Below are 26,769 nucleotides of genomic sequence, written 5' to 3'. Positions count from 1 at the left end.
AGCCTTTACAAGCCTAACCCATAGGATTACCCTGGCATTGTGCCACCCAACCTTAGTTCCCAGTGCCTCTGTCGAGTAGAGTCACTGGAGTGATCCCTGGGGTGAATTTTCTATTTCCCATCCACTCATCAAGATTTCTCATGAAGGGGACCAGCAAGGTGCTCTGTTTGACATGTATGGGAAGTCTGTTCCATAGCATGGGCAGTCTCTGGGTTATGAACCTGTCCCTCCAGCATGTTCTGTTGATTGTGGTAATTAGGTTGAGGTCTCTGGAGTGTGTGGTGTGGAGACATTGGGATTTCTTTAGATGTAGCATTTCCAACAGAGCTGGGTCAGACAAGGCTTTGTAAGTCAAGCAGAGATCACCTCTAAGTAGGCGATATAAGACAGAATAGTCTGTCAATATAAGACAAGTGTTTAAGGCATAGGATCCTCTTTGTGAGATACTTTTGTGGCCTCTCCAGTTGTTGCAGGTGTCTAGTGAGGTACATGCCAAATGGGGCATTGCACTTGATGATTGGCCTAATGAGGGAAGAGTAGAGGGAGACAATGTCCTCTTTCTTCCTGGATGCAAACCCTTAGTAATGAGATGTGCCACATAGAAGGACTTTCTGATCACAGTGGAAATGTGGTGGTCAAAAGAGAGGTTGCTATCAACCTGTGTTCCTAGATCTCTTATAACGCCTTCTGTGTTCAGTGGACTACCATCAATGTGGTAATCTATGGGAACCAGGTTTTTCCCAAAGGGGATGATGACACATTTTTTGGCATTGAGCTTAAGGCCATGGTTCTGACACCAGTCGTTGGTCTCAGTAAGGCCTTTCTGTAGGATGTCAACATCACTTGGGGAGTTAATAATAGCTCCCAACTTGCAATCGTCTATGAGCATTGTCAGCCATAGTCTGTGTGTGTTGGCCTGGACTTCAGAGAAGTAGATACCAAACAGAAGAGGACCCAGGACCAAACCCTGTGGGACTCCACGCATGATTGGTTGGCAGTCTGACTTGGAGTCAGCTACTTTCACATTGTGGGGTCTATCTGTGAGCCAGTTTGCAACGCACCAAGTAATATATGGGTTGATGCCTAGCTTAGTGAGTTTTACTATGATTCTTGAGTGGGGAATAGTATCAAAGGCCTTGGCCAGATCAAGGTAGGCTGTATGAACCACCTTGCCTTTATCCATAGCTCTAGTGACTGACTCAAAGAAGTCGACCAGGTTGAGCAGGCATGGTCTACCCTTCACAAAACCAAATTGTGTGGGAGCCTGAGTTTGGAGATTCCTTGTAACCTTGTTTAATAGGTGCATGAGGATGGGTTCCATAGCTTTGCATATAAGACTCATCAGGCTAATGGGGCAATAGTTCCCAGGGTCTATAAACTCTCCTCCTTTATGGAGAGGGATGACTATAGCAGAGCGGCATTCGGTAGGGACAAAGCTTGAGGCGATGCTGTGGTTAAACAGGGCACACAGGTGAGGTGCCAGTTCACTCTGTAGTTCATGTAGAACACAGCCAGGGATATTGTCAGGTCCCATAGAAGCTGGATTCTTGGCCTTGGACAGTGCTGTTTTAACCTGTGCAGCAGTTATACTGAGTGCCTGGCAATCTACTGGTATTGTGATTGGTCCTTGGGGGGGAAAGGGGTAAAGTCAGCGCTAAATCTGCCAGCCAATATATTGGCAATATCTGTTGGCTTGGTATAGGAGGCACCATTGTGATGTAGCTAGAACAAAATCTGGGTATTGCCGTGGAGATTCTTTACATAACTATAGAAGGCCTTGTGGTTGTCTTTACTATCTGCTGCAATCCTGTTTTCATAGCTAGCTTTAGAGAATTTGATGAGGGATCTCAACTTTTTGTTGAGGCTGATAAGGGAGTTTTTCCACTCTTGGGACTTCACCTTATTCTGCATCAGTTTCCTCCTTCTGTTGTAGTTTGTTTATGGCAGGGGGCCACCAGATTGGCTTCTTTTTTTTGGAGGAAAGCATCTTGGTTCTACTGTGTATGGCAAGATCCATGCATTTGTGTACGTGTTTGTACAGTGCACTGGTGTATGATTCTGTGGTCATGGGTGCAGTGAAGTTAGCCATCTCTGTTTATAGCAGCCCAAAGTTAGCTTTGGAGAAGTTTTTCATGGTGGTTACCTTTGCGGAGGGAGGGGGGAGCGTGGAAGGGATCTGTATTTCCAAGGTGATTAGTCTGTGGTCAGATCTAACCAGGGAGGAGTTGACTATTGATGTAGAGCAATAGTCGCCCATATTAGTAATGACCAGGTCAAGGAAGTTGCTACCTCTAGTGGGGGCAGGAACAAGCTGGTTCAGGGCATTGGAATTAATGAATTACGGGAAACATTGGGCAAGTGTATTGGTACATGAGTAGTTTTCCCAGTTAACTCATTCACTCCGGAGCAGCTCAGGAAAAGCTGCCTGCTTAATTCCACCCTAGGAACAACAGTGCAGCCTGAGCTTATTTTCAGAAAATCCATTTGTAATACCATACAGAAAACAAATGTTCATAACTCTTTAACTATAAGAGCTAGACTAAAAATGTAAACGCAAAAGTTGTTCAGCAGACACTGACCTTTCCAACAGTGTAAATGCTGATAGTACATATCAAAGTCATTATTAAATATTTGGCAAGGAAGGCTGATATTGTGCATATTTTTTACCTTTTTGGAAAAGCAAAGCACAATATCTTGGTCAATATACCATGCGAACCCATATAATTTGAATTTAATTTGTTAATATGAATGTCAGCTTTAAAATGATACCTTAACCATTACTGTGGAATGCTCCTTTCATGAGATATTCACAGAAACATGATTAATATATTATTTCTCATAACTGATAAATAAACAAAGCATAATATCTCATCACTTGTAACAGACAGAGCCTAAATATCAGTGTAGAGGTTGTGCATCTGAATGTCAGCTTCAAAATGATGCATAATTTATGTGATCATCATGCTCCCTTGCAAAGATATGGGCATAATAATGAGAAGTATTGTAAATGTATAATTTTCATAATTGTACAAGACCAAACAAACTGTGCTATCTGTGCATGTGTACAGTACACAGACACAGTTCTTTTACCATGTTGTAAGGAGTAACACTGTCTTCAAAATGAGGTATTACTTGGCACACTGACATGCTCCCTTGCAAAGTTATTTACCAAAATATGAAAAAAATAATAGTTTCCATAACCTAATTCCAAACAAACTTTGATATCTGCACATGTGTCCAACATATAGGCACAATTATTTTACCATGTTGGAACCAGCAATGCTGTCTTCAAAATGAGGTATTACTTGGCACATTCAGATGCTCCCTTACAAATTTATCTACCAAAATATGAAAACAATTAATAATTTCCATAACCTAACTCTGAAACAAACTTTGATATCAGCACATGAGTACAACATACAGGTACCATTCTTTTGCCATGTTAGAACTATCAATACTGTTTTCAAAATGAGGTATTACTTAGCACATTCAGACACTCCCTTGCAAAATTATTTACCAAAATATGAAAAAAAAAATCATAATTTCCATAACCTAAGTCCAAAACAAACTTTGATATCTGCACATGTGTCCCACATACAGGCATAATTATTGTACAATGTTGGAACCAGCAATACTGTCTTCAAAATGGGGTATTACTTAGCACATTCAGATGCTCCTTTGCAAAGTTATTTACCAAAATATGAAAACAAAATCATAACTTCCATAACCCAAGTCCGAAATAAACTTTGATATCTGCACATGTGTGCAACATACAGGCAATTTGTTTACCATGTTGGAACTATCAATACTGTCTTCAAAATGAGGTATTACTTGGCACACTGACATGCTCCATTGCAAAGTTATTTACCAAAATATGAAAAAATCATAAATTTGCATAACCTAAGTCCTAACAAAACCGATATATGTACATGTGTACAGCATTCAGAAGCAGTTGTTTTACCATGTAGACACATGATTGTGAATATACACATTCTTGGTGTAGCCAACATACTGCTGAATGGGTACATGTAAAGAGAAAAAGCAAGGTAAGGACCACCACTCCACTAATGAACCCAGGACAGGCATGGGACAGTGGTAGGCAAGGCCATCTCATCGGTCTGATAGCTGTGCTGGCTACCCACTCAGACAGCCGATAACACTGCAGTCTCACAACCTCCTTCTGTGTCAGCAGTCTGCCTTACCTATGAATTTTTTCTTTACATGTGTCCATTCAGCAATGGACCTAAGGGATCAATTTCTGTATTAGTAAGCCCTTCCTGTCATCTAACTCTACACATGCCTGATAAAAGCAGACTAAAAAAATGAAGTATTGCAGGATGGTCACTGACATATTACATTGTACGTGGTAGCACTCTCCTAAAACAGTTCTTTCTCAGCATCCTCACCAGCTCCTTACCACAGTTATTTGCCAAACTCAGAGAAATATATTTTACACAACACATTTCATAATAGTGTTTTACTTACTATACTGGTCCTACTTAGTCATGGGTGTTTTCCATTCTTCTCACAAGCTGCATGTTGGCAATCCTGCATAACTCTCCTCATGCCATTGTGGAGGTTGGTCAAGAACAACGCAATGCCCTCTTCAGTTAGGTGAATGCCATCCCCTCTGAACAGATGAACATCTTCCACGGTGATGCTGTTATGGCAGATTGTAGATCCACCGACCCTGTGCATCAAGCCATGCATGAACCCATTCTGTAAATGTCTGGCCTTGTGAGCTGCCCATTGACTGTTTGCTGTTTTCCATATCTGTCGATGAATTATATCAGACCACACAAAATGACAACGTGGCCACCAAGACTTCAGGTCTTCAAAAATTTCTGTGATTTGAAACCATAGCCGAGTGGTTGACTGATGACATCATTCCCTCCACTCTGCAGCACAAGAATGTCGGGCTCAGGGTAGATGGAACACTTCTCTTCCAACTGCATTAGTCCACTCCAATGCATACCTCTTTTTGCAATCCAGTATGCCTTCACACTGGATGTGGGGAAGCTCACGTTGTACCAGTGTTCAGTTTTGGAGGCATGGCTGGCAGCCCAGTGAATGCAGGAATGGCCACATACCCACACTCTCACATGTCGTTCTCTGGGTCATGAAGCCATGTGAGTGTCAGAAAGTGGACAAACATGCAGAGGAAAGAAAATGCAAACAGATTACTACTGATATTTGACAGATTTATTGGAAGACTACATATATATGAATATCATATGCATTACCTGGTTATCCCATCCAAATCTTCCATCTTATCCATAGGGGCAGTATTCTTTGCATTAGGTACATAAGTGGTGATGATGATTCAGACCTACATACCTACTACCCATGAAAACATCAAATTACACACAATGACTGACAAGAGGGCACGGAAAGGGCACATGCAAAGAGAAAAAGCAGTGTAAGGACCACCGCTCCACTAATATGCCAAGGACCGGCATGGGGCTCCAGATGTTGGTTATCTGAAGTGTCCCAAGACTGACCTTGACCTTGTCTTTTTGCATGTGTCCTTTCCCAGAGGCAAACATTGCATCACAGTGGCATATGACACACACTGATGCACCCAACAGCCTGGCCACAACTTTGTTGTACAGTGTTCACTGCACATCTTACTGCTGTCAGCAGTCTACTAGACCCTTATGGCCATGGTACTCGCCAAAGCATTCCACGCATAGGTTAATCTTGCAGGCTGGGCATCCCCATGATTGTTCAGCAGGTTTACCCTTGCTGGCACAGTTTTTGCATCGTGCCTTCCACCATTTCACTGGAAAGTGTGAGCCTTGTTCAAATCGGGTCATGGGCTCTGTGACGGTAATCTCTATGCATCTTTTCCTTTTCTTGTAGGTGGCCAGGAGGTGCATGCCTAAGTTTCTTCTAAACTGTAACTGGCTTGCCGCAATAACATGGCCAGAATGTGAAAGCTGCCGGTGGCTGGCACTCTCATGGAATAAAATGTAAGCATTCACTATGGCCACATCCCATAGGAACCAGAACAAGTACAGCCACCATTTTCTTGCCTTTCGAGCAGTTGGATACTGCATCCTGAGCTGATCCACTCGGTCCACCCCATTCATATATGTGTTGCACATGTTTATAACTGGTGAACATGGCACTGCAGCTTTTGTTCCATCGTGCTGTCTCCTGCGTGTGCTGGAGACTGCCAAGGTTGGGTTACTATTAGTTGACAGAAGAAATACTGGGTTGCTGTCCTTCCATTCAGTTACAAGCAATGGTCCACTCTGCAACTGCTTGTAGAACCCTCGAGGTGCTTTACCAATGGCCTGTCGGTTGAGCGTTACAGGCCATCCAGACCTATTGGTGCGCATGGTTCCACAGCAGTACAGACTGTCTTGCAGTAGTTGCTGTGCCAGAGGGACAGAGGAGAAGAAGTTGTCAAAGTAAATGTGATGCTTCTTTCCAATCAGCCCCCATGTTAGGTTGACCACAACTTGGTGTGCCAGTCCAACCTCTGTGGTCTGCTCTGCCTTTCCAGTGTATACCTGGAATTCATGCACATAACCATTATGTGAGTCAGCCAGCACCCATATCTTAATGCCATACCTCTCCGGCTTGCCAGGCATAAACTGTCTGAATTTCAGACGTCCATGGAAGCTAACCATGGCTTCATCTACTGCCACCTCATGATGCACATTATACTGTGTCCTACATGCATGAAGTATGGCATCCAGTATTCGCCGTACATGATGGAGCTTGTCATGACCCATATGTGTGCAGCATACAGACACAGTTATAACTAACACTGTCTTCAAAATGAGGTATCACTTGGCATAATGACATGCTCTCTATCAAAGTTATTTACCAAATTATGAAATAAATCATAAATTCCATACCGAGTGCCCTAAATGACATATGACTGCTCTACATTTGTCCATAAAGACAGTTTTTTCCCCCATCCTGTAACTATTACTTAACCTGTTGACATGTTCCCTGACAAAGTTATTTAGCAAAATATGGAAAAAGTTCAAATTTTCATAACCATGGTCCCAAACAAACTGTCATATCTGGATATGTGCACAGCATACAGATGCAGTTCTTTGTTATATCGTGCAAGTACTAATACAGTCTTCAAAATGAGCTACAACTTAGCATACTGACATGTTCCCTGACAAAGATATTCACCAAATATGAAACAATATCATAACTTTCATAACCAAAGTCCTAAAGAAATTATGATATCTGTACATTTGTCCAGCATACAGACAGTTCTTTTTCCATCCTGTAAGTAATACTGCCTTCAATGAGGTGTGTGTCTTAACTGTCTATGTCCATGTTTAGGTTCATAATTGTAGTCAGTGTTTCATTAAATTTGCAGTTTTCAGGCACACCACAGAGGACATAAGTCACTAAATAATAATGTACACATTCATATCCTTCAGAAAATACATTCTAGCAGAAATCCTATTATTCCAGTAATTTTCAAAGTTAAAAAAGCATATCATGTAAAATCTATCCCTGTAATTCCTTGCAAATGTCGAGCATTTCACAAACTTTCCAGATATTGCATCATATATTTGTTACATTTCTTGAAACTGTTCAAGTGACAGACAAAACTGGTGTGTGGGAGTGGCTTGCAATAACTACAAGTAGAGAATAACCAAATCTAGCATGTGCATTTAGCAATGTGATAATGACTTCTACTTATGTGAATCACACTGACAGCTGCTGAGACTTTTACCTGAAATGTGATAATGACTCAGTGCTACATTGTAACTGCACTTATTGTTAATGTGATAACCTACATTGCATTCATACAAAGTATGCATGCTGAGACACAGGTGATAATTGCTGCACATAACTTGTTGAGTAGGCATTCATTGTATTACCTTATGCAGCTGTTATGTAACATAGACTCATTATCATCAGTAAGGAGAAGACCGGAGTCATTCAGTCAAATAGTATAACACTTAGATATTACTGAGCCCTTCCACACATGACTGATAGAGCCGGGAATATTGCCCAAGATATATGGTTGCTCCATGCTGGTACTTTTGTGCAAGTAATAACATTTATGTCACTGAGCCAAAAACTGAGTATAATCATAAACAAAAATGACAAAGTCAGAAATATGTAAATAGAAATAGAATAAGACACAACAGTGAAAAAAGCAGCAATATTGTCCAAAATATGTGGGTGAGCTATGCCAAAAATCAATAATATAATGTATGTTATGCAGCCTTTCATACCACCCAAACATGCTGTGGCAGTCTGACCATGTATGCAGAAGCACTTCTCTGATGTACAATGAATTATTTCACCAGGTAACCTACCTATGAACCTATTACAGTGCCTACATATGTTTATTTTAATATACATACAAGTGCAACTTAATTTAAATGTGCTAGTGGAGCCTTCTCCCCAAGCCTTTTCTGAAAAGTGGTTTTAACGCCCAGATGAAATTTCTTGGTTACAAAAAAAAATGGTGGTTCAAGGCTCACTATGCTTTCTTCTGTAGGCATGCACATTCAATTTAAGATGGAGTTCCTTGTGATGCATTAACTTTGCAGAAGAAATAGGTAAAATGTAAAAATGCAGGGTAAGACTTACAAACAAGGTCCTGTCATGGAAATTGAGACTTAATGGGGGAACAAAACAAACAGGTGAGGTTTTAGACCAAATTAAATGAGAAATCTGTAACATTTTTCCAGTACGCAATGAAACAAACCATATGAACCAATGATGATTACTCTAACTGTAGACTACCATAACCAGCGTCATAGAAAAATACCAAAAAATGTATCCATATGCAATGTATGGAAATATCAAAAGAGGGAAGGATCAAAAATTCAAAACTAATGTTTGTGTTGTGAGCAAATTGCTCACCCCTCAGATGTAGTGGGAGGAGGGGGTGACAATGCCAACACAACTGTTAAACTGTTGAACAATCTGGGAGGTTGCACTGTGATGCACAGCTCTGGGGTGTAATGTATAAAATTGTCCTCGGTTTTTGGCCTTTGTACCACCATTAAATTTGGATTAATTCAAAAATCTTGCAAAAAGACTTTGAAAGGTTTGCTCACAGTAGTTATAGCTCAAATATTGTCACACATGCATTCTAAGATCAAGTTATGGTGTTTTAACACTTTTATCAGTATATAATTTGATTGTTATTATTTAATTAAAGTGATTAGCTTTAAGAATGTAAAATCGTACAATGCATGCCATGAATTCATTCTGCTAAAGTCTACTGTAACAGAAAGAAGACTCACTGTACAATAAAACGTCCAGTGTTTCCGTGGTGGATTGGGTATAACTAACCCCCAGATTCACGAATCCTCCATGTCAGACTAAATAAGTCTTACTCGGAGGCTGCAGTTGAACGGTATGACGTCAGCATGCCATGAATATTCATGAGGGCACGCTGACTCAACCCCAAGTCCAACAAAGACCGTGCAGGCAATCAGGGGGAGTGTCCAACTGCCGAGCAGTGTAAAGGTCTACGCCCCTGCAAGTGTGTTAAAAACAAAATGTCAACACACAAGAGCGAGTCCGCTCAAATGTCCATGTACCCAACACCACACTCCCTGACATTGTAAACCCCAGTACAGTTATAAAAAGTAAAACAATTTTTTTTCTAATTCCCAATATAGCTGCCCGTATTTGCGCGTGTGTGCGCGGGTGTGCCCATTGCTTAGCAGCAGTTAGGAATCTCGACATGGAAGAGCATAATAAGGAATGTTTAGCCGAATTGCGCCAAATAGTAATAGCGTAGTGGTAGAGCGTTCGCACAAAGAGGAGGCATTCACGGTTCGAGTCCCACCACTCCCCTTCCTATTTTCTGTTCCAAATCAGTATATGAAATAATTCCTGACCTATATGATGAAATTTTTACTAAAAAGCATTCAAATGGCTTATGTATCAGTGAACAGAATGTATATTTATAAAGGAACCTGACATATAATTGGCCGCAGTTAAGCAACGCTTAACCCAGCGCAATATAGTTGCCCATAGCTAACTCGCACTTTACCCAGTGCAATGTAGTTGCCCATAGCTAAATCACTCTTTACCCAGTGGAAAATAGTTGCCCATAGCTAAATAGCACTTTGCCCAGCGCAATCGGTTTGCGCGGAGGTGCACGCTGCGCCAACCAGCGCACTGTCGGGCAACGTGGAGCAACGTAGAGCCATGCCCCCTAACCTGTCTGGACAGTAGTAAAATAAAAAACAATGATAAGATTTGAACCCAGGACACTATGCACCATAATCAAAGTACTGAACCACTAAGCCACGACAGCTTAGGATAAACATCCACTGTTAACATATATGTAGTAATAAATGTTTGATTAACCATTGCTAAGCAGGTTTGCAGTCAGCTGAGAATATTCAAAAATGGCCAATCACAGAAAAGTGTGGGAAATGCGGCATATTTAAGCCTCATAGGCGGGAATACTCGCCATAACTGATTGTAGCTCCCATCTGCAGTTAGAATGTCTGGTGCTGGAGATGGTACAAGCTTTTGAGTGCAACGCTGGGGCATCAAGGAGTCAAGATATATGGTTTGGCTCCTAGTCCATCGGCATGAGACTCGACTCCTGCAGGGCCAGTTCCAAGGATCGGAGTATAAGGCGGAGACTTGGAACTGGTTGGCTCATGAACTCACCAGTGCCACAGGCGTCCCTCGGACTGGTGAGCAGGTCCGTCACCACCATGCAGACCTGAAGAGGTGGAAGCAGGACCTTCTGAACCAGTGGATCCAGGAAGCCCGTCAAATGCGTGATGCCCCACTACTAAGTAGGTAGCCATGGAATGCAGTATGTAAGACAAGCTAATATAGTCTAAATAATGGATAGGTATGTCTCAATATCCCTTTATTTACTCCACAGCTGCAGGTGCTCATGCTATGAATCAGCAAGCCTATGCAGATAGGCTGCTAAGGCTGTGCCACCAGGCAGATTAGTAAATATTCTGCATGTATTGTTACATGATATATGTGAGTGAGCATGGCAAAAGTGTTTCAGCCCAATAATACAGCAATAAAATGTCCTGATTAAATCCTCTGCATGTACTGTTATATATCAAATGTCAGTGAGCCAGAAATAGGGTGTACTAACCCACCAATCAAGGTAAAATAATTCTGGAATACTATCCCTGCATGTACTGTCATAACATATAAGTGAGCAGGCCTGAAAAAGAGTGTTGTAACCTGTCAAGGAAGGTATAATGTCCTGAATATGTCTTCCGTATGCACTGTAGTAACAAATAAAGGAGGGAGCCTGTAGAAAAGAGTGTTCAATGTAATTAAGAAAGGTGTAAAACTTGGAGTGTGTCTGTGTCACTTACTTTGAAATGTTGTTGTACCCTTGCAATAAAAAATACTACTGTTGTATTAGGTGCTGTCAACCCACAGTTGTGCAGTCCCATAGGAAGTGGATGAAGGAAGTGGCAGTAGCTGTGAAGCATAAAACATTCATTCCCTGAATAAATCCTCTGCATGTACTGTTACATATCATAAGTCAAATAGCCAGGAATAGAGTGTAGTAACCCATGAATAAAGCAAAAACATGTCTGGAATACTATCTCTGCATGCACTGTCATAGATAAAAAGTGAGGGAGCCTGAAAAACAGTCTTGTAACCTATCAATAAAGGTATAACATGTCCTGAATAGGTCTACTGTATGCAGTGTAATGTCAAATAAAGGAGAGAGCCTGTAGAAAAGAGTTTTAATGTAAATAAGAAAGGTATAATACTTGCAGTTTGTATGTGCCAGTTACTCAGAAATGTTGTTGTACCCTTGCAGTGAAGAAATGTTACTGTTGTATTAAGTGCTGACAACCCCCAGTAGTGCAGTCCCATATAAAGTGGATGAAGGAAGTGCCAGTAGCTGTGAAGTATGTAACAGTCCTCAACAGTTGTGAAATGGCTGACATGCATAGGTAAATCTGGCACACGAGTAGCCTGTCAAGGTGTTCCCCAGAAATGTTAGTGTGCATGTGTAGAAAACAAGTGAAAAAGGCATGTGAACACATCCAGATGTGCAGATACATAAACAAGTCAATTTAATACAAATATGTAGCAGTAACATTTGCATCCTGGACAGTTACTATGTCAGATATAGGTCAGGTATATAATGAAGTAGCAAAACCCATAACACAATCAAATGCATGTTGCCTAGTGTAAGAATACATGTAGGGGATATACACCTGCAGTCAATAGGAATGTAGTGTACAGTTAAAGTACTAATAAGATGTTAATGGAGGTTTCTTTTTACACCCTACTCCGTGTGCATAAACAATGCAATTCCACACCTCAATGGGTATGTCTAATCTCATAACATTTGTTGGGAAAAATGTCCTATTGTTATATAAAATCTGCACTTACTTTGATGCATGTCCCCTGTTAAAACATCACAATCTTGGTGGCCTGTTGCCACCAATCATCCCTGCATGCTGTTGTAATGTCCACTGTCATTCAATACATGCATGTGTTATGCTTGCTGTTCAACTGTTGTAACCCTGGTGTGTTGGGTTAATGGGAATATTACTGCATGCTGTTACAACTAACTTGGAATGCTGTTGTCTATGTTGTAATTAAACACACCTAATCACAGAATGTATGGGAAGGCCGGTCCCAGCAGACCCATCTGTCCCTCCTCAGATGGCAGTTGCACCTGGCACCAGCAGGTCTGGTACCCAGCCCGGGCCACCCTCCTCCGTAGGTCCTGCGCCACCTTCAGGTGGAAGTGCTGCAGGGGATGGGGCTCACCCCCCCTGCCAGCATGGGCAGAGAAGGGCCTCCTGTCACCCTCCGAAGGGTCCGGGTTGTGGTGCGTAGGGAGATCCAGCATTTAGTCACTGATCCCCTATGCCAGCTTGAGGCGAGAGTGGCATGACTCATGGGTGAGCCTGCCCCTCCTACGCAGCCCCCAGCACAGCGACCCTCGGGTCTGTGAAGGTCCAGTGATGACTGCCCATGGGTGGGGATCTCAGTCCCACTGTTACCTTCTGTGGGCTCATGGGCTTGCGATTTCCAAACATCCATCCCCATCAATTGTGTTCACCCACCCCATGTGTCATACTCTGCCCCTGTATGCATCTTGTTTGTCTTGTCTGTTTACCTACCCAACCTACCACCCCAAATATACCTATTTCCTCTACCTCACTTTCCACTCTCTCCTGAAAAAAAAAAAAAAAGGGCAATCTGTACCCGAAAAAAATTTACGCCCCATACATAGCTGCCCATTCCGCACACATGTCCATTGGACATGTACACTGATAATTCTAATTGGCAGTACAACAAACTATGTTGTCCTCACCCCTCTCTCAGGGGTGGAAGGTTTCAAATTTCACTCCAAATTTGCAACATATGCACAGCTGTTGCTGATAAAGAAATGGACAGCTATGGACCTTCCCTACACCCGTCCTGCACATCCCAAGTTTGTTTTCCTACTGTCTTTCCCTCTCTGTGCCCCCTTTTTCACCACTTTCCTATCTCCCCATTTTCTTTTCTTTCAAAGAAATTAGCGCAGGGGTTAGCGGGAGTAAGCACTTTTAAGCAGTAGTAAGCGGGTTTAAGCAAGTGTGCACATGTGTGCTCTTAGCTAAGCATCACTAAGCGTCACACAAACCCGCTTACAACTGCTTAAAAGTGCCTTAGTCACTCTAGGTCAGGGCCCTTGTTCTGCTTAGCAGCAAAATTAAAATACCTTTGTCAGTCTCGAACCCCAGACCTTGGACACATAAGACTGCATGAAGTACCACTAAGCCTCAACAGATACGCAATAACTTAGTGCTGCAAAAATATATAATTTATTACAATGAGTGAATGTAAAGGAAATACAGGAAGGCCATAACACAAAACCTGTTCTGTGGATCTTTACCAGCAATTGTTGTAGGATTGCATTATATGAGTGTGATGTGAGAAGCAGTCAATCAAGCAGAAAAGAATGTTGCAGAGGCACTTTACAACCCCCACACAGTATCATAGCAGCACAAACACTGGCATATCTGAGTAGGGTAGAGGCCATACCTCCTAACTCAGTCAACTTTCCAGGGATGTCCCTGATTGTGAAACATATTTTAGCTGTGTCTCTCAGAATCCCACAGAAAAGTACTGACATCAGTCAGAATGGTGGGTATTTACACAATGAATACTGACAATAATTACAGTAAACACTGCTTGTATGTCATGAAAGGAGTACTAATCCATATGCACTGCTTCACTGAAGTATACACCTACTGTTCCTATTATGTGTAAGGTGTACCTCACATACAACTACATATCCATGACACCATGCAAAGATGTATGTGACTGTTCCATAGGCCTGGCAGAGGCCCAAACACTTAGGCATATTGGTTATACTGCTGTTACACACTCTGCAAATAGCTTTCTTAGGCCCTCCCCAAGCATACCCTTATGTAGGAGTATAACACAGAAATACCAATGGATGTAGCCATGTACTGGTAGCAACTGACTATAACAATGCCTTTGTAACAGTGCTGAAAACACCTGTGAGTTGCACAGACAAAGAATGACAGTGTAACCTCTGGCTATCAACTGGGTAAGTTCACAGGTGGGAACCATGCAGGCAGACAACCTGCCCTGATAAATACACAGGTACACACCAATCCTGCAAGTCCAGTAAGATAATATTCACACATTAATGCATAATGCTCTCAGTATGTAAGCCCCCTAATTAAAAGATACTTGTGCATTTAGGGTCTACCAAGTGTGTAGGTAGGCATACTCAGTACAGGAATTGTCCAGTTGTCCTGCGAACCCTGTGGTAATGTCAGCAGTAAAAAACATAACCCTGCAGAAGTTAGTACATTAATATTCTCAGTATAGTCACATAAATGTTGTGTAAGCATTTGTAGTGGTGAGTAAAACTCTACACTGATAGCTTAGTGTTGGAAGTGGCAACAGTCAGGTCTGAGTGCAACATGTACATCACTGTCTACACCTCTAGCTTCATTTATAAGACATATACCAACCGTCTGACTTACACAACAGTCTCCACAGCAAACAAGCATGGGCCCCACTCTGGATATCTGAAAGGGCTATGCCTACATACCTTAGCAATTTATAGCATTGCGTTGCTATGACAGTGAGTACTGCAATTACCACTCAGCAGACTGTATGCATTTACCAAATGCTGGCCAACAATTGGTGCAGAGGGCATCACATGCACATGTACAGATATCTATAAAAGCAGATAGGACTTGCTATCCCCACACGCAATCATTACATTGCAAGTTGAACATAGCAAACAACGCCAAGCAGTAAAAAAAAAAAAAAAAAAAAAAAAAACAGTACGTTTCAGTACTCAAAAAAAATAAATAAATAACATACACAGACGGACCCGGAAGGGACATACAGGTATGTAACAGTTTGTAGTTACCGGCAGGTAGTAGATGGTTATGGTTAGTACTGTTGATCCTCTGATACATGCATATGTGGTAGCAGTAGGTATGTATGCACTGATACCATGCATAAGTATTGCCATGGAGAAATTGTTGGGTAGCTGTGTGCAGTGGGACATAAGTGTGACAGTTGTAGGTCAGCAGTACATGTCAAACATCTGAACATGTTATCTATGGTCTGTACAGTACTGCATTTAATGGCAGTTTTGGGGAGTATTGCAAACACCTAGATAAACTTGGATGTCACAGAGTAAGACATGCATGATAGTCACATAATGTGCAGCTTACATCCCAGATATGGGGTCCTGCTAAACATATATGGGCTGAGAACACCTTCCATGCATTCTGCACAAGACTGCAATATCATTACATAACTGTATCCCCCTCAACCTTAACATTATTGATATTCCCACCATGAAAGGTGGACTGTATATGTGCTGATATGCATATCAATGTGTACACCAGTGGATGTTGAAATGCACGCCCCAGCTGAATGTTGTACATGTATTGCCATCCCTGTTGTTAAAAGCCCTGTACCCATGAACTAACACATAGGTGGTAGTGTACTCAACACCGAAGGTGTGATAAGAGACTATGGGACACAGGTGGACAGTAGTGTCCCTAATGATGATCACTGTGCCACACTAGTCATGTAAACCTAGTACAATCCATATGTTGTCAGTAAATGTGTGTCATCCATGGAAACAGAGGTCAGGGTTCCACTCCACTCATCAGTCATAACACCCATCATAGAGTACAATGTCCCTGTTGGTATGTACCTCAGAACACATACACAGCAACAGTAGATGCCAGACACATACCTCACAAAGAGTGTTACCGGATTCCAACAGATGCCCTATGCTGACTGTCTTACCAAACCAATGTACACTTTGTCGCATACCGCCTACCCAGAGGCTACCCCTGCCCAACATACAAAGCTATGGCAAACCCACAGGTGTTGGACGTGCTCCATGTAAACAGATGGAACACCAGACAAGATGCACACTCTACTGCCCAACACCTTGTAATGTAAAAAGCAGAACATGCTTGACTGGCACATCATCATCACAGACACATACCATACTGTGGAACCAACCACCTATCAACAGCATATGAAGGTCCTCATTAGCAGTTGCCATCAATAACCATGATGATTGCATGTGAGATAGGAAACACAACCCGGTAATCACCCCCGTGGCTCTGCATGACAGGGACACAGGAACCTACATTACATGTGTGTCGTAGTGCAGGGTACCATATGTCTATGCTTCCATAGGCCCTATGGATAGCAGCCTATCAGCTACCTAGGACATGATACACACATGCATATACCTGTTGCAACACATGCTATGTGAGGTTGACTGTGTGTGATGGAGAATGTGTATGTGAATGTGTCAATGATGTGTACATGTGTGATAGCCTACTTGGAGTCTGTGTATACCATGGTATGTAGTGTTGTAGCTCTAATCCCATCCAAAGGTCCGTATGCTATTGCCAGGGCTGCAAATCACTATGGCATACGTTGTGATGTAGTCCCATGTTGTCGAATGGAGTGTGCCTTTGTAGGCTAAAGCAGTACATATATGCTTATTGATTGTTAACACTAGTGAATACAAATCGCGTATGTACTGTAGTACTACCTGAAGCTGTATGCCTCAACTGCACAGTGTGGTTTATAGCCACATGGCTTGGCAACACACTTTTGTTTGTTACCTGTAGTCCACACACAGCACATACCTCAGGCATGAGGTTATGTATGTGCTAACACACAGTAATGTATGGTACACAGGTAACTGTAATCTGGGTTGCCATACCCTTGTGTCTTTTAGGTATGTCTGATGTGTGTGTGGGTATGCCTGTAACATGTCCTCGGTGGTATGTGTGTCACAGGATATAGGTGCGTATCTAGCAACATGTATAGTGCAGTACAGCAGTATGCCACCTATAGTGGTGAATGTGCACATATGTTACTGAGGGGTTTGCTATCAACAAATAGTGCGGTGTACTGCTAGTACCATAACCGTACTGTACATAGATTTAAATGGATGACAAATGTCTGTATGCATTAGCTTCATATACACCTCCTGTGGCTAGGTGTTGCATTGTGTCACATACAGCGTGCCATGTACTGTTGTATTGTCCTACATACTGGTTTCACTTTGTGGCTGTGCAGAACATGGTTTTGTATTTAGCATGTGCCAAGCACTGTCAGGCAGTTGTGGTCTTAGCAGTCATATGTGTTATTAAAAGTGTGTATCTGCTGACAGCCAATAGGTTGCTGTATATGGCATTTCAATGATGTCTGTACATTAGAATGTTGAGTGTGCAACATGTCTTTTTCACAATTACTGTTTAATTGTCTTCCAGTGTTATGGCACATAACCAAAAGCCATCCTATACCCCTGAGGAGGAGGATGTTATCAGAGATGCACTCACCCAACATTATAATCTACTGTTTTCAAGAGCCTGCCAGGATCAGCATGGTCGCACTGCACTGTGGCAGGATGTTGTCTGTCGGGTGAATGATGTAGGCATGCATAACCGGACTTATGAGCAGGTACGCCATCACTGCAGTGATTTAATCAGACATGTCCAGCAGCATGCCTCCGATGTCCACAGACAACAGCTTGCCACAGGTGGTGGTGCTGCCACACATCCCCCCTCACCAGAGTGGAAGAGCTGCTCCTCAGCGTGGTGGCTCCTGGCCAACCATTACAACAAACCTGTGTCATCATGGAGGCCGGAGTCACCCAGCACAGCGAGAACGAGCGTGCAGGTAACATGGCATATCCGTAGACCACTGTTATCCAAAGTGTTATAATATGCATTAATCAGATATGTACTGTGTATGTAGAATATGTGATGCCTGGTGTCATGCAATACTGATAATTCGGGACATTATCTGTATGCCTGTGACTGTCACCCCATGTACTACTGTATAATTGCAGACTCACAGCAGCAATGCCATAGTTGTTGACACTGACATACTGTCTCATATCCTTGCAGGTCCCTCTGGTGTGATAGCAAGACAGAAGACCCATGCTGGTGAGTGGGCTACAGTCAATTTAGCATATAACATCTGCATGTCATAGGAGAGTTGTAGGTCATATACACATGTTAAACACCTATGTATAGTGCATGCTCTGCATGTTCTCTGTGTGACTATGCACTTCACAATGACATGAGTAGCTGACTCATACACATGCAACAAGCATCACAAACAAGTGGGGTACACTGTAGTGGACATTGTATAGGCATTGTCAATACGCATGTGCCAAGCACTGTCAGGCAGTTGTGGTCTTAGCAGTCATATGTGTTATTAAAAGTGTGTATCTGCTGACAGCCAATAGGTTGCTGTATATGGCATTTCAATGATGTCTGTACATTAGAATGTTGAGTGTGCAACATGTCTTTTTCACAATTACTGTTTAATTGTCTTCCAGTGTTATGGCACATAACCGAAAGCCATCCTATACCCCTGTCATATGCAGTATGTGTTAATATGATACACATGGCATATGTAGACACTTGCTGTAAGGTCGTACTCCAGTATCCCATATGTCATCAACACAGCACACATACTATACCTGGGGGTAAAGCCCTATCATGGGGCAGTCTGACATGTGTCAACACACAACACAGTCATGTTAGGCAATGTTCCCTATTAAACACCTGACATGCCCATGCAACGACTGTCTGTGAACTGTTTAATGTAGCCTAAGTGGTGCAGGTCAGGTACAGCAAGATAGTTGCCAGTGTGACATGCATCAGTGTCCTTGAGTGACCACATGATGCTGCCTGATGATGGCTCATGGTACTACACTACATCCAGTTACAGTACCTGCAGTACTACACATAGCATTCATCGTTAGACACCTGACAGTTGTATGCATCCGGACATGGTTTGTATACCTATGAGTGATGGTGCACATGACATTGGAAAGTGTTGCAGACTTGCAGTGCAATGTTGTGTCCATGTACACATTGTCTACCAGGGTGAGGGCAATCAGTGAACAACACACATGCATCAATGACATGTATACTGTTAACTACAAGGACTCTCTACACTCGCACTGCATGCTGTCGAGCAGCACACATCCTGCATGCTGACATGTGTGAGAGGATTCTTTGTATTGTGATACTGTACTCCACCATCAACCACTAACGACTATGTTCTATATTGCTGTTGATGTGTGTGTGTCAACTTGAATGTGTAGTGTATTAGTGTGCATGTGTTCATGTGTGCGTATGTTCATGTGTGCATGTGTGCATGTGTTCATGTGTGCATGTGTTCATGTGTGCATGTGTGCATGTGTTCATGTGCTCATGTGTGCATGTGTTCATGTGTGCATGTGTGCATGTGTTCATGTGTTCATGTGTGCATGTGTTCATGTGTTCATGTGTTCATGTGTTCATGTGTGCATGTGTGCATGTGTGCATGTTTGCGAACATCCTGTACAGATGGTAAAGTGTGCTTCCTGTCTCCCTCTCACAGGTGCTGAGGTAATTTTGGATGGGTGCAGCGGGGAACCTGAGGTCACTGCCACTAATAGTGACCATGATGATACATGTGTAGTGGCACAGGCATGTTTAACAGGGTCTGTCGGTGGTCCACCAATCGACAGTACACAGCTTTCCACCCCATATATGCGCACATACGTACTGCCATTACATCCCTCAACACCAATGGCCTTAGGTGAAGAACAGCATATGGTAGGCATTGACCAGGAAAGTGTGGTATCCATGGCACATGCAACCCCACACAGCAGCCATGCCCAGACACACGGAATGGTACCACATAGGCATATGTCCAGGGGTTCTTGTAGGAGCATCACTGGGCGTAATGCCCCTGGCAGGTGTGCCCGCAAAGGTCTCACAACCTCAGGTATGTTCTGGGCTGTGATGCAAGCACAAGCACGTATAGAACGGTACACCAGGCAGGGACTAAGGGCGCAGAGGGCTCATAACACTGCGATCAATGACAGTATCCGTGACCTTGCCGGTGCCATCCACAATTACACCGATGTCATTGATAGACATTGGGGGGAGACACTAGATGTCCTCTGCAATGTGATGTCCATGTGCCAGGACAGTGCAGGATGGCTGGGACGTCGACGTGGACATATGCCAGCAACATCCTCAGCTGGCAGCTGACGTGGACAACAACCAAGTGCCAGCCGCTCCAGTAGTGCCAGTACCAGCCCCAGCAATGTTGTGGCTGGGCTGTCGGTAGACCATCCGAGATGACCATGTGCACATGGCTCTGGCCAGTCCCAGCAGGGACATGGGTCCAGTCAACATCCCTCTGCCTCTGACGATAGTACTCAGTCTGGCTTAGTATCCGATACAGTCTGTGTCACCCCTGGCAGGCACAGGTACTGTGTCCATGGCCGGAGACAGTGATCTGTACAGCCTGGAAGGTAAAGCCTGTGGCTGTTCCACAAACTCCTGTAATTGGTAGCCACAAGGGGGTACTGTGTGCATGCAGACACACACACATACTACCAACACATAGGGCTAACACATACACACACACATCACATCAACACTGACCCATACTGTACTGTTGTCCCTCACACACACACACACACACACACACACACACACACACACACACACACACACACACACACACACACACACACACACACACATACATGTTGATTGGCTGGGTCATTGTCAGGTTCTGGAAAACAACCACACACCCTGTGCATATGATGAAACTGTGCCACCTCCTGTCATCTGTGACATTGATGCAGGAACAGGATAACATGGTGCCGATGCACAGGGTGCCCTACTAGAAGTGTAGCAATGTTAGCATGTTGTGAACAGTAATGGGTAATGATATCCTTGTAGGTGTATCTGAGCAGGCTTGATGCATCCCAGCAGTGATTATCAATTTCGTTTTGTATACACCAGTGTTAATAACGAACATGGATTGTCCACACATGTGACAGTTGGCTGATGTGTGTGGTACTGGCAGCATGTGTTGTTGAGTGGATGTAACATCTATGATGTGTGCTGTACAGATTCCAAGGTGTACATTTGTGAACATGGTGGAGATGCACTTTTTGTATGTATGTGCATGGTGGGCACATGTAAATGGTGACATGCCCTGTACTACACAGTGTTAATACTTCATATTTCCTATTGGTGTCCAATATGCATGTCACTACACATATGTCACAACTTGGGTACACGTGTGTGTATGACATGGTATGACACTATGCTGTGGGTGATAATGTTGATATCGGTCATTGGTTAGCATTCTGGTAGTGTACATAACCTCAACAGCCTAATTTTAACAAATCATTACATGATGTCTTGACAACTGACACACAGCTGTAGGATACACAGTAGCATTAGAATCTTTCTAGTTTTGTACTATACCAGTTACCAGTGGTAATGACCACCACACATTCCCATGACCACTCCTGCTTGGCATGTGTCCATCCTAGGTACACGTAGACACACTAGGGATATATACATCCACATCTAGTGATGCCTACAGTGGCCTACAAAGCATTCCCCGGATTTGACACATATCTTCCATGAGGGTATCATACAGACACATACCTGTTGACAAACACATGTTGTGAAGCTATGATCCAACAACAGCATAGTCATCCACATTTGCTACACATAGTATCCTGATTGTACCACATTGGTAGTACCACACAATGTGTAGTAGGGGTACCGATGTGTACAGACAGCCACATGTGATTTCATCTGTCCTTTGATATCCACATCCCCAAAGATATGCTGATGTCCCTCAGTGTATCACATAAGTAATAAGGTGTCTGCATGCATATACACGGGGTTGTTGTATACCTACCATGAATGGCCATTATTGACTGACTGTATTGTGTTTGGGCATGTCTGTCATATGCCACAGGCATACACCCACACTCACACTATTGTATAACAACTGTCATGTGTGTGTGTGACACAAATGACCTAGGGCACAGCTCACTACAGTGGCTGGACCTGTCACATACATACATACATATGTGAGCTATGGTCCAAGAAGCAGCAGCAAAAACTGTCAATGGTGACAGATGTAGTTGTGTTGACAGCAGGCTTCACACCTATGATGTCAATGAGGTCACATGTACATATATGTCTTGTCCACACAGTTACCAATTTAGGTCACATGTACATATGTGTATTTGCCACACAGATGCCAGCAGTGTGCAATGCACATACTGTTGTTTTACTGATATGTCATACAGTAGTAGTAGCAAAACACACAACACTTTGCTCAACAGTGTCACACACTCAACAATTGCAGGATTCAAAACCTTACCTACCTATGCCATGGTACTAGACACATATGCATTACCACTATGCGCCATATGCTTTACTGGGTGTTTTCATTTCCACTGCTGTTTTTGTGGGATACTGACATCATCAAACCAGCAAAAGGGGTATTCACCTCTTTCAATGTGTTTTCACATTCTCAAAAAAGGGCACTCCTCTCATAGGATTACACACACACCCCCACTCATACTCAGCCTTTGTAGGATTTAAACCCCTACCTAACTATGTCATGATGCTAGTAAGATACACATTAACATGACGTGCTATATGCTTTACTGGGTATTTCAATCTCCACTGCTGTATTTGTGGGATACTGACATCATCACACTTGGCAAAGAGGTATTCACCACTCCTAATGTGTTTCCACAGTCTCCAAAAAGGCCACTCCTTTCAAAGGCAATTTCACACACACACATTTACACTCAGTATTTGCAGGATTTAAACCCCTACCTAACAATGTTATGATACTAGTGAGATACGCATTAACACGACACGCTATTTGCTTTATTGGAAGCATTCATTTCCAATGCTGTATTTGTAGGATGCTGACATCATCACACTTGGCAAAGAGGTATTCACTAATCCTAATGTGTTACCACAGTCTCCAAAAAGGCCACGCTTCTCAAGGGCAATTTCACACACACACATACATTCACACGCAGCATTTGCAGAATTCAAAGCCCTACCTAACTATGTTAGGACACTAGTGAGATATGCATTAACACGACACGCTATTTGCTTTATTAGGAACATTCATGTCCAATGCTGTATTTGTAGGATGCTGACATCATCACACTTGGCAAAGAGGTATTCACCACTCCTAATGTGTTTCCACAGTCTCCAAAAAGGCCACTCCTCTCAAAAGCAATCTTACACACACACTCAGCAATTGCAGGATTCAAACCCCTACTTAACTATGTTATCGATACTAGTGAGATATGCATTAACATAATGCGCTATATGCTTTACTGTGTGGCTTTTATTCACATGCTATATTTGTAGGTTGCTGACATCATCAGACTGGACATGGTAATGTGTGTGCACTTAGTGTTATGCAATCCCAGGAATAAACCTTGTGTGTCAGCAGGTGTGAACATCTTGAACCGGAATCCACAATTCATAGCACGTGTGATCTATCTGTGGACAAATTACCATTCCTTCATATGACAATACATATTCATGGATTGTTGGTTTTGTGGATACAACATGTGTCTGTTGGTAAAGGGCTATTCAAAGTCTATGTGGGACCTGTGTTGCTCCTGTCAGTGATGTATGTCCTGGGTGTCTGCCTTGCAAGATATCTAGCAGGTTTGAGGAACATGATGTGCTCATTAACATACCACAGACATTTGGGTTGTGTGTTTGTCGGTTTACAATCATGATGGACTCCATGGACTAGCATTTCGGACTTTGTAGGCTTATAGGACTATAGTTCCCATGGTGTGTTGTGCACACTTGTGGGGTGTGCCACATGTTGCTGTAACACATTCAACAGTGTAAGATCCTGTAGAGAGTGTGAGGCTCAACAGACTGTTCAGGTTCAGTGTCTGTTTGTCCTGTTGTTCACTTATGACACATATGGGGAAACAATGTTATCCACGTGATGGGATTCATTTGGCATTGGGAGGACCAGATTACACATTCTACATGTGATATCTCCTGGTATGATGTTAGGGCCTTTTGTTACTGGGAGGTGGGTATGTATGTATGGGCCTGTCTGACAGGATGTCAACATTGTCAGTCAGGTACAGTTGACCCTGACTCAGGACATATATAACTGTACATCGATATTTCTGACATAGCTGAAGGAGGTGTAATGTTTCTGTTTGTACTCCTTTGCAGATTACCTTTCCACAGCAACAACAAACCTGAATACTAAACCCCCGTTATACTCTTTTACACATTTCACACACTACTGATCCTTTGTGATCAGTCAACAGTGTATGTCATCATTATAACCTGACATGTCCAAAGGTCTGTTTCGTGTGTACTCTCCAGTCCAGCTGGTGCATATTGGAATTTTGACACATTGTTACAACTGCCTTATGTACACAGGGAACACTGTCCTCCTACCAACAAACTCAGATATATGTGAGAGGTGCAACTGTATAGACAGACAGGAGGCTGAGCTCTCCCAAGCCATGACTGGCACAGTCTATCGGGTGGTGAAGGTAACCACACACACTACAAATACAGTCGCACATGGACCTATGACAACAGAAAACCATATACATTGACACACAAAGACATACTTGGAGCATCTAAATATACTCTGCCTAAGCAGCAGAGACATCCAAAGCAGACACACAAACAACTGCTAACACACAACCATACACACATATCACATAGTTCACAAAGTCATTGGGCCACACAGTCACTGCCCTTAGGCCTACATGACACACCTCATACACATGTATTAGGTGACTGCAATTGTCGGTCACACTGACATCCCACTCACCAGGCTGAACAAGGTGAAGGTCACTTTGTGCTGTGTGTCGGGTGCCAGGATATGCCACATGACACATGCACTGTTATCAGTCCACTGCAAGTACAACTATGGCTCCATCATTGACCATGCTGGTGTGTAAACCCTCAGATGTTCCTCCCTGGACTACATGACAAGAGACAGAGGAGCTCTCTGGTCATGTAGCCCAGGCCAGTATGACCCTGACCTTGTGTAGCATCTTACCCTCACCAAGTACTATGTCACAGTATACAGATGAAATGATCACTTTTAACAGTTGCCTAACATATTGTCATTCACAGGGGATCCAGTGTCTGCCAGCCTGGGATTACATGCTCAACATGCCACGTGCATTCGCTATGGACGCCATGCACCTGTCACCCCTAGGCTTTTCACAGACTGCCTTAGGCTCTTGACACACACATAGTGGCAGTTTGAAGCGAGGGTCAGAAGACATAACCACAGCCATAGATGTTACAGGGTACAGGAAACGGAGAGTGATGGTGCTCAACAACTGATGTCTAACCCTCAGAATGCATGCACTCAGGACTCACATCAGTATGGAGTCTGTTGCTATATGTGCAGTAACAAACACCTGGTTCAGGCTCCCAAAAACACAGCAGCACTAACAGGTTTTACTTCATACCATGGTTTTCAGACACAAGACTCGGACCGGACAACAACAATAGAGGGGTTATCCATATACATCATTCATACACACACCCCTGGGTTGATAGCACTGCACAAAGCATTGGGGAATGTACATGTGCAACTGAGAGTGGGCAAAACTGCATTTCAGTTTGTAGACTGTTACAGACCACACTCCCAAACTTGGGCACAACACTCGTTATTCCTGGGAACACTGGGGAATGTGAAGGTCTCACCAAACACCATTATATTGTGTGACTTCAAATACACAAACATTGACTGGGTATACTACTCAAGCACTGACACCCTCACACAACAGTTGCTAGGATTGTTACACTCAAATGCTATGGCAGACCTGGTCACCACAACCACAGGGGGTTAAAACATGTGGGACCTGATAATCACCAACATGGGGGCTCTATGTTCCACACCAGAGGTATACCCATCATTGTTAAGGTCAGAACATACATTCATCTCACTAGACATACATATCCCATACACACACACATCCTATGTGATCTCAGTGACGTACTTCTCATGAGCAAACATCACACTTGTAAAACTGAGGTAGTATCCCTCAATGACCCTGGGACAGTGTTAATTACGGCTCAGACCACTTCATACTTTACAAGCCCATTCTATGGACAACTACTGGAATGCATGGATCATGCTATCCCAGATAACTACAAGACTCACTCCTCTAAAGGCAGGGGACCTGTCTAGTGGACCACGGCCATTAATGAGCTATACAGGGACAGGAGGAGGCTACTACATTATAGAGCACAATCACAATCAGGAAGGCATCTCTGATCAGTACTATGGTATAGCTACGATCACTTGTTGATTCATCTAAGGCCCACTTCTAACGGACACTTGCAACAGACACTATGGACAATCACAAGGCCTTATTTAGTTATGTCAGGGACCTGGGTGGGAACTCAC

This window comes from Protopterus annectens, chromosome 1.part2 (genome assembly GCF_019279795.1).
Source record: "Protopterus annectens isolate FY-2018-M chromosome 1.part2, PAN1.0, whole genome shotgun sequence".
Lineage (NCBI taxonomy): Eukaryota > Metazoa > Chordata > Ceratodontiformes > Protopteridae > Protopterus > Protopterus annectens.
The sequence above is the reverse complement of the archived record's forward strand: the minus strand, read 5'-3'. Positions refer to the sequence as shown.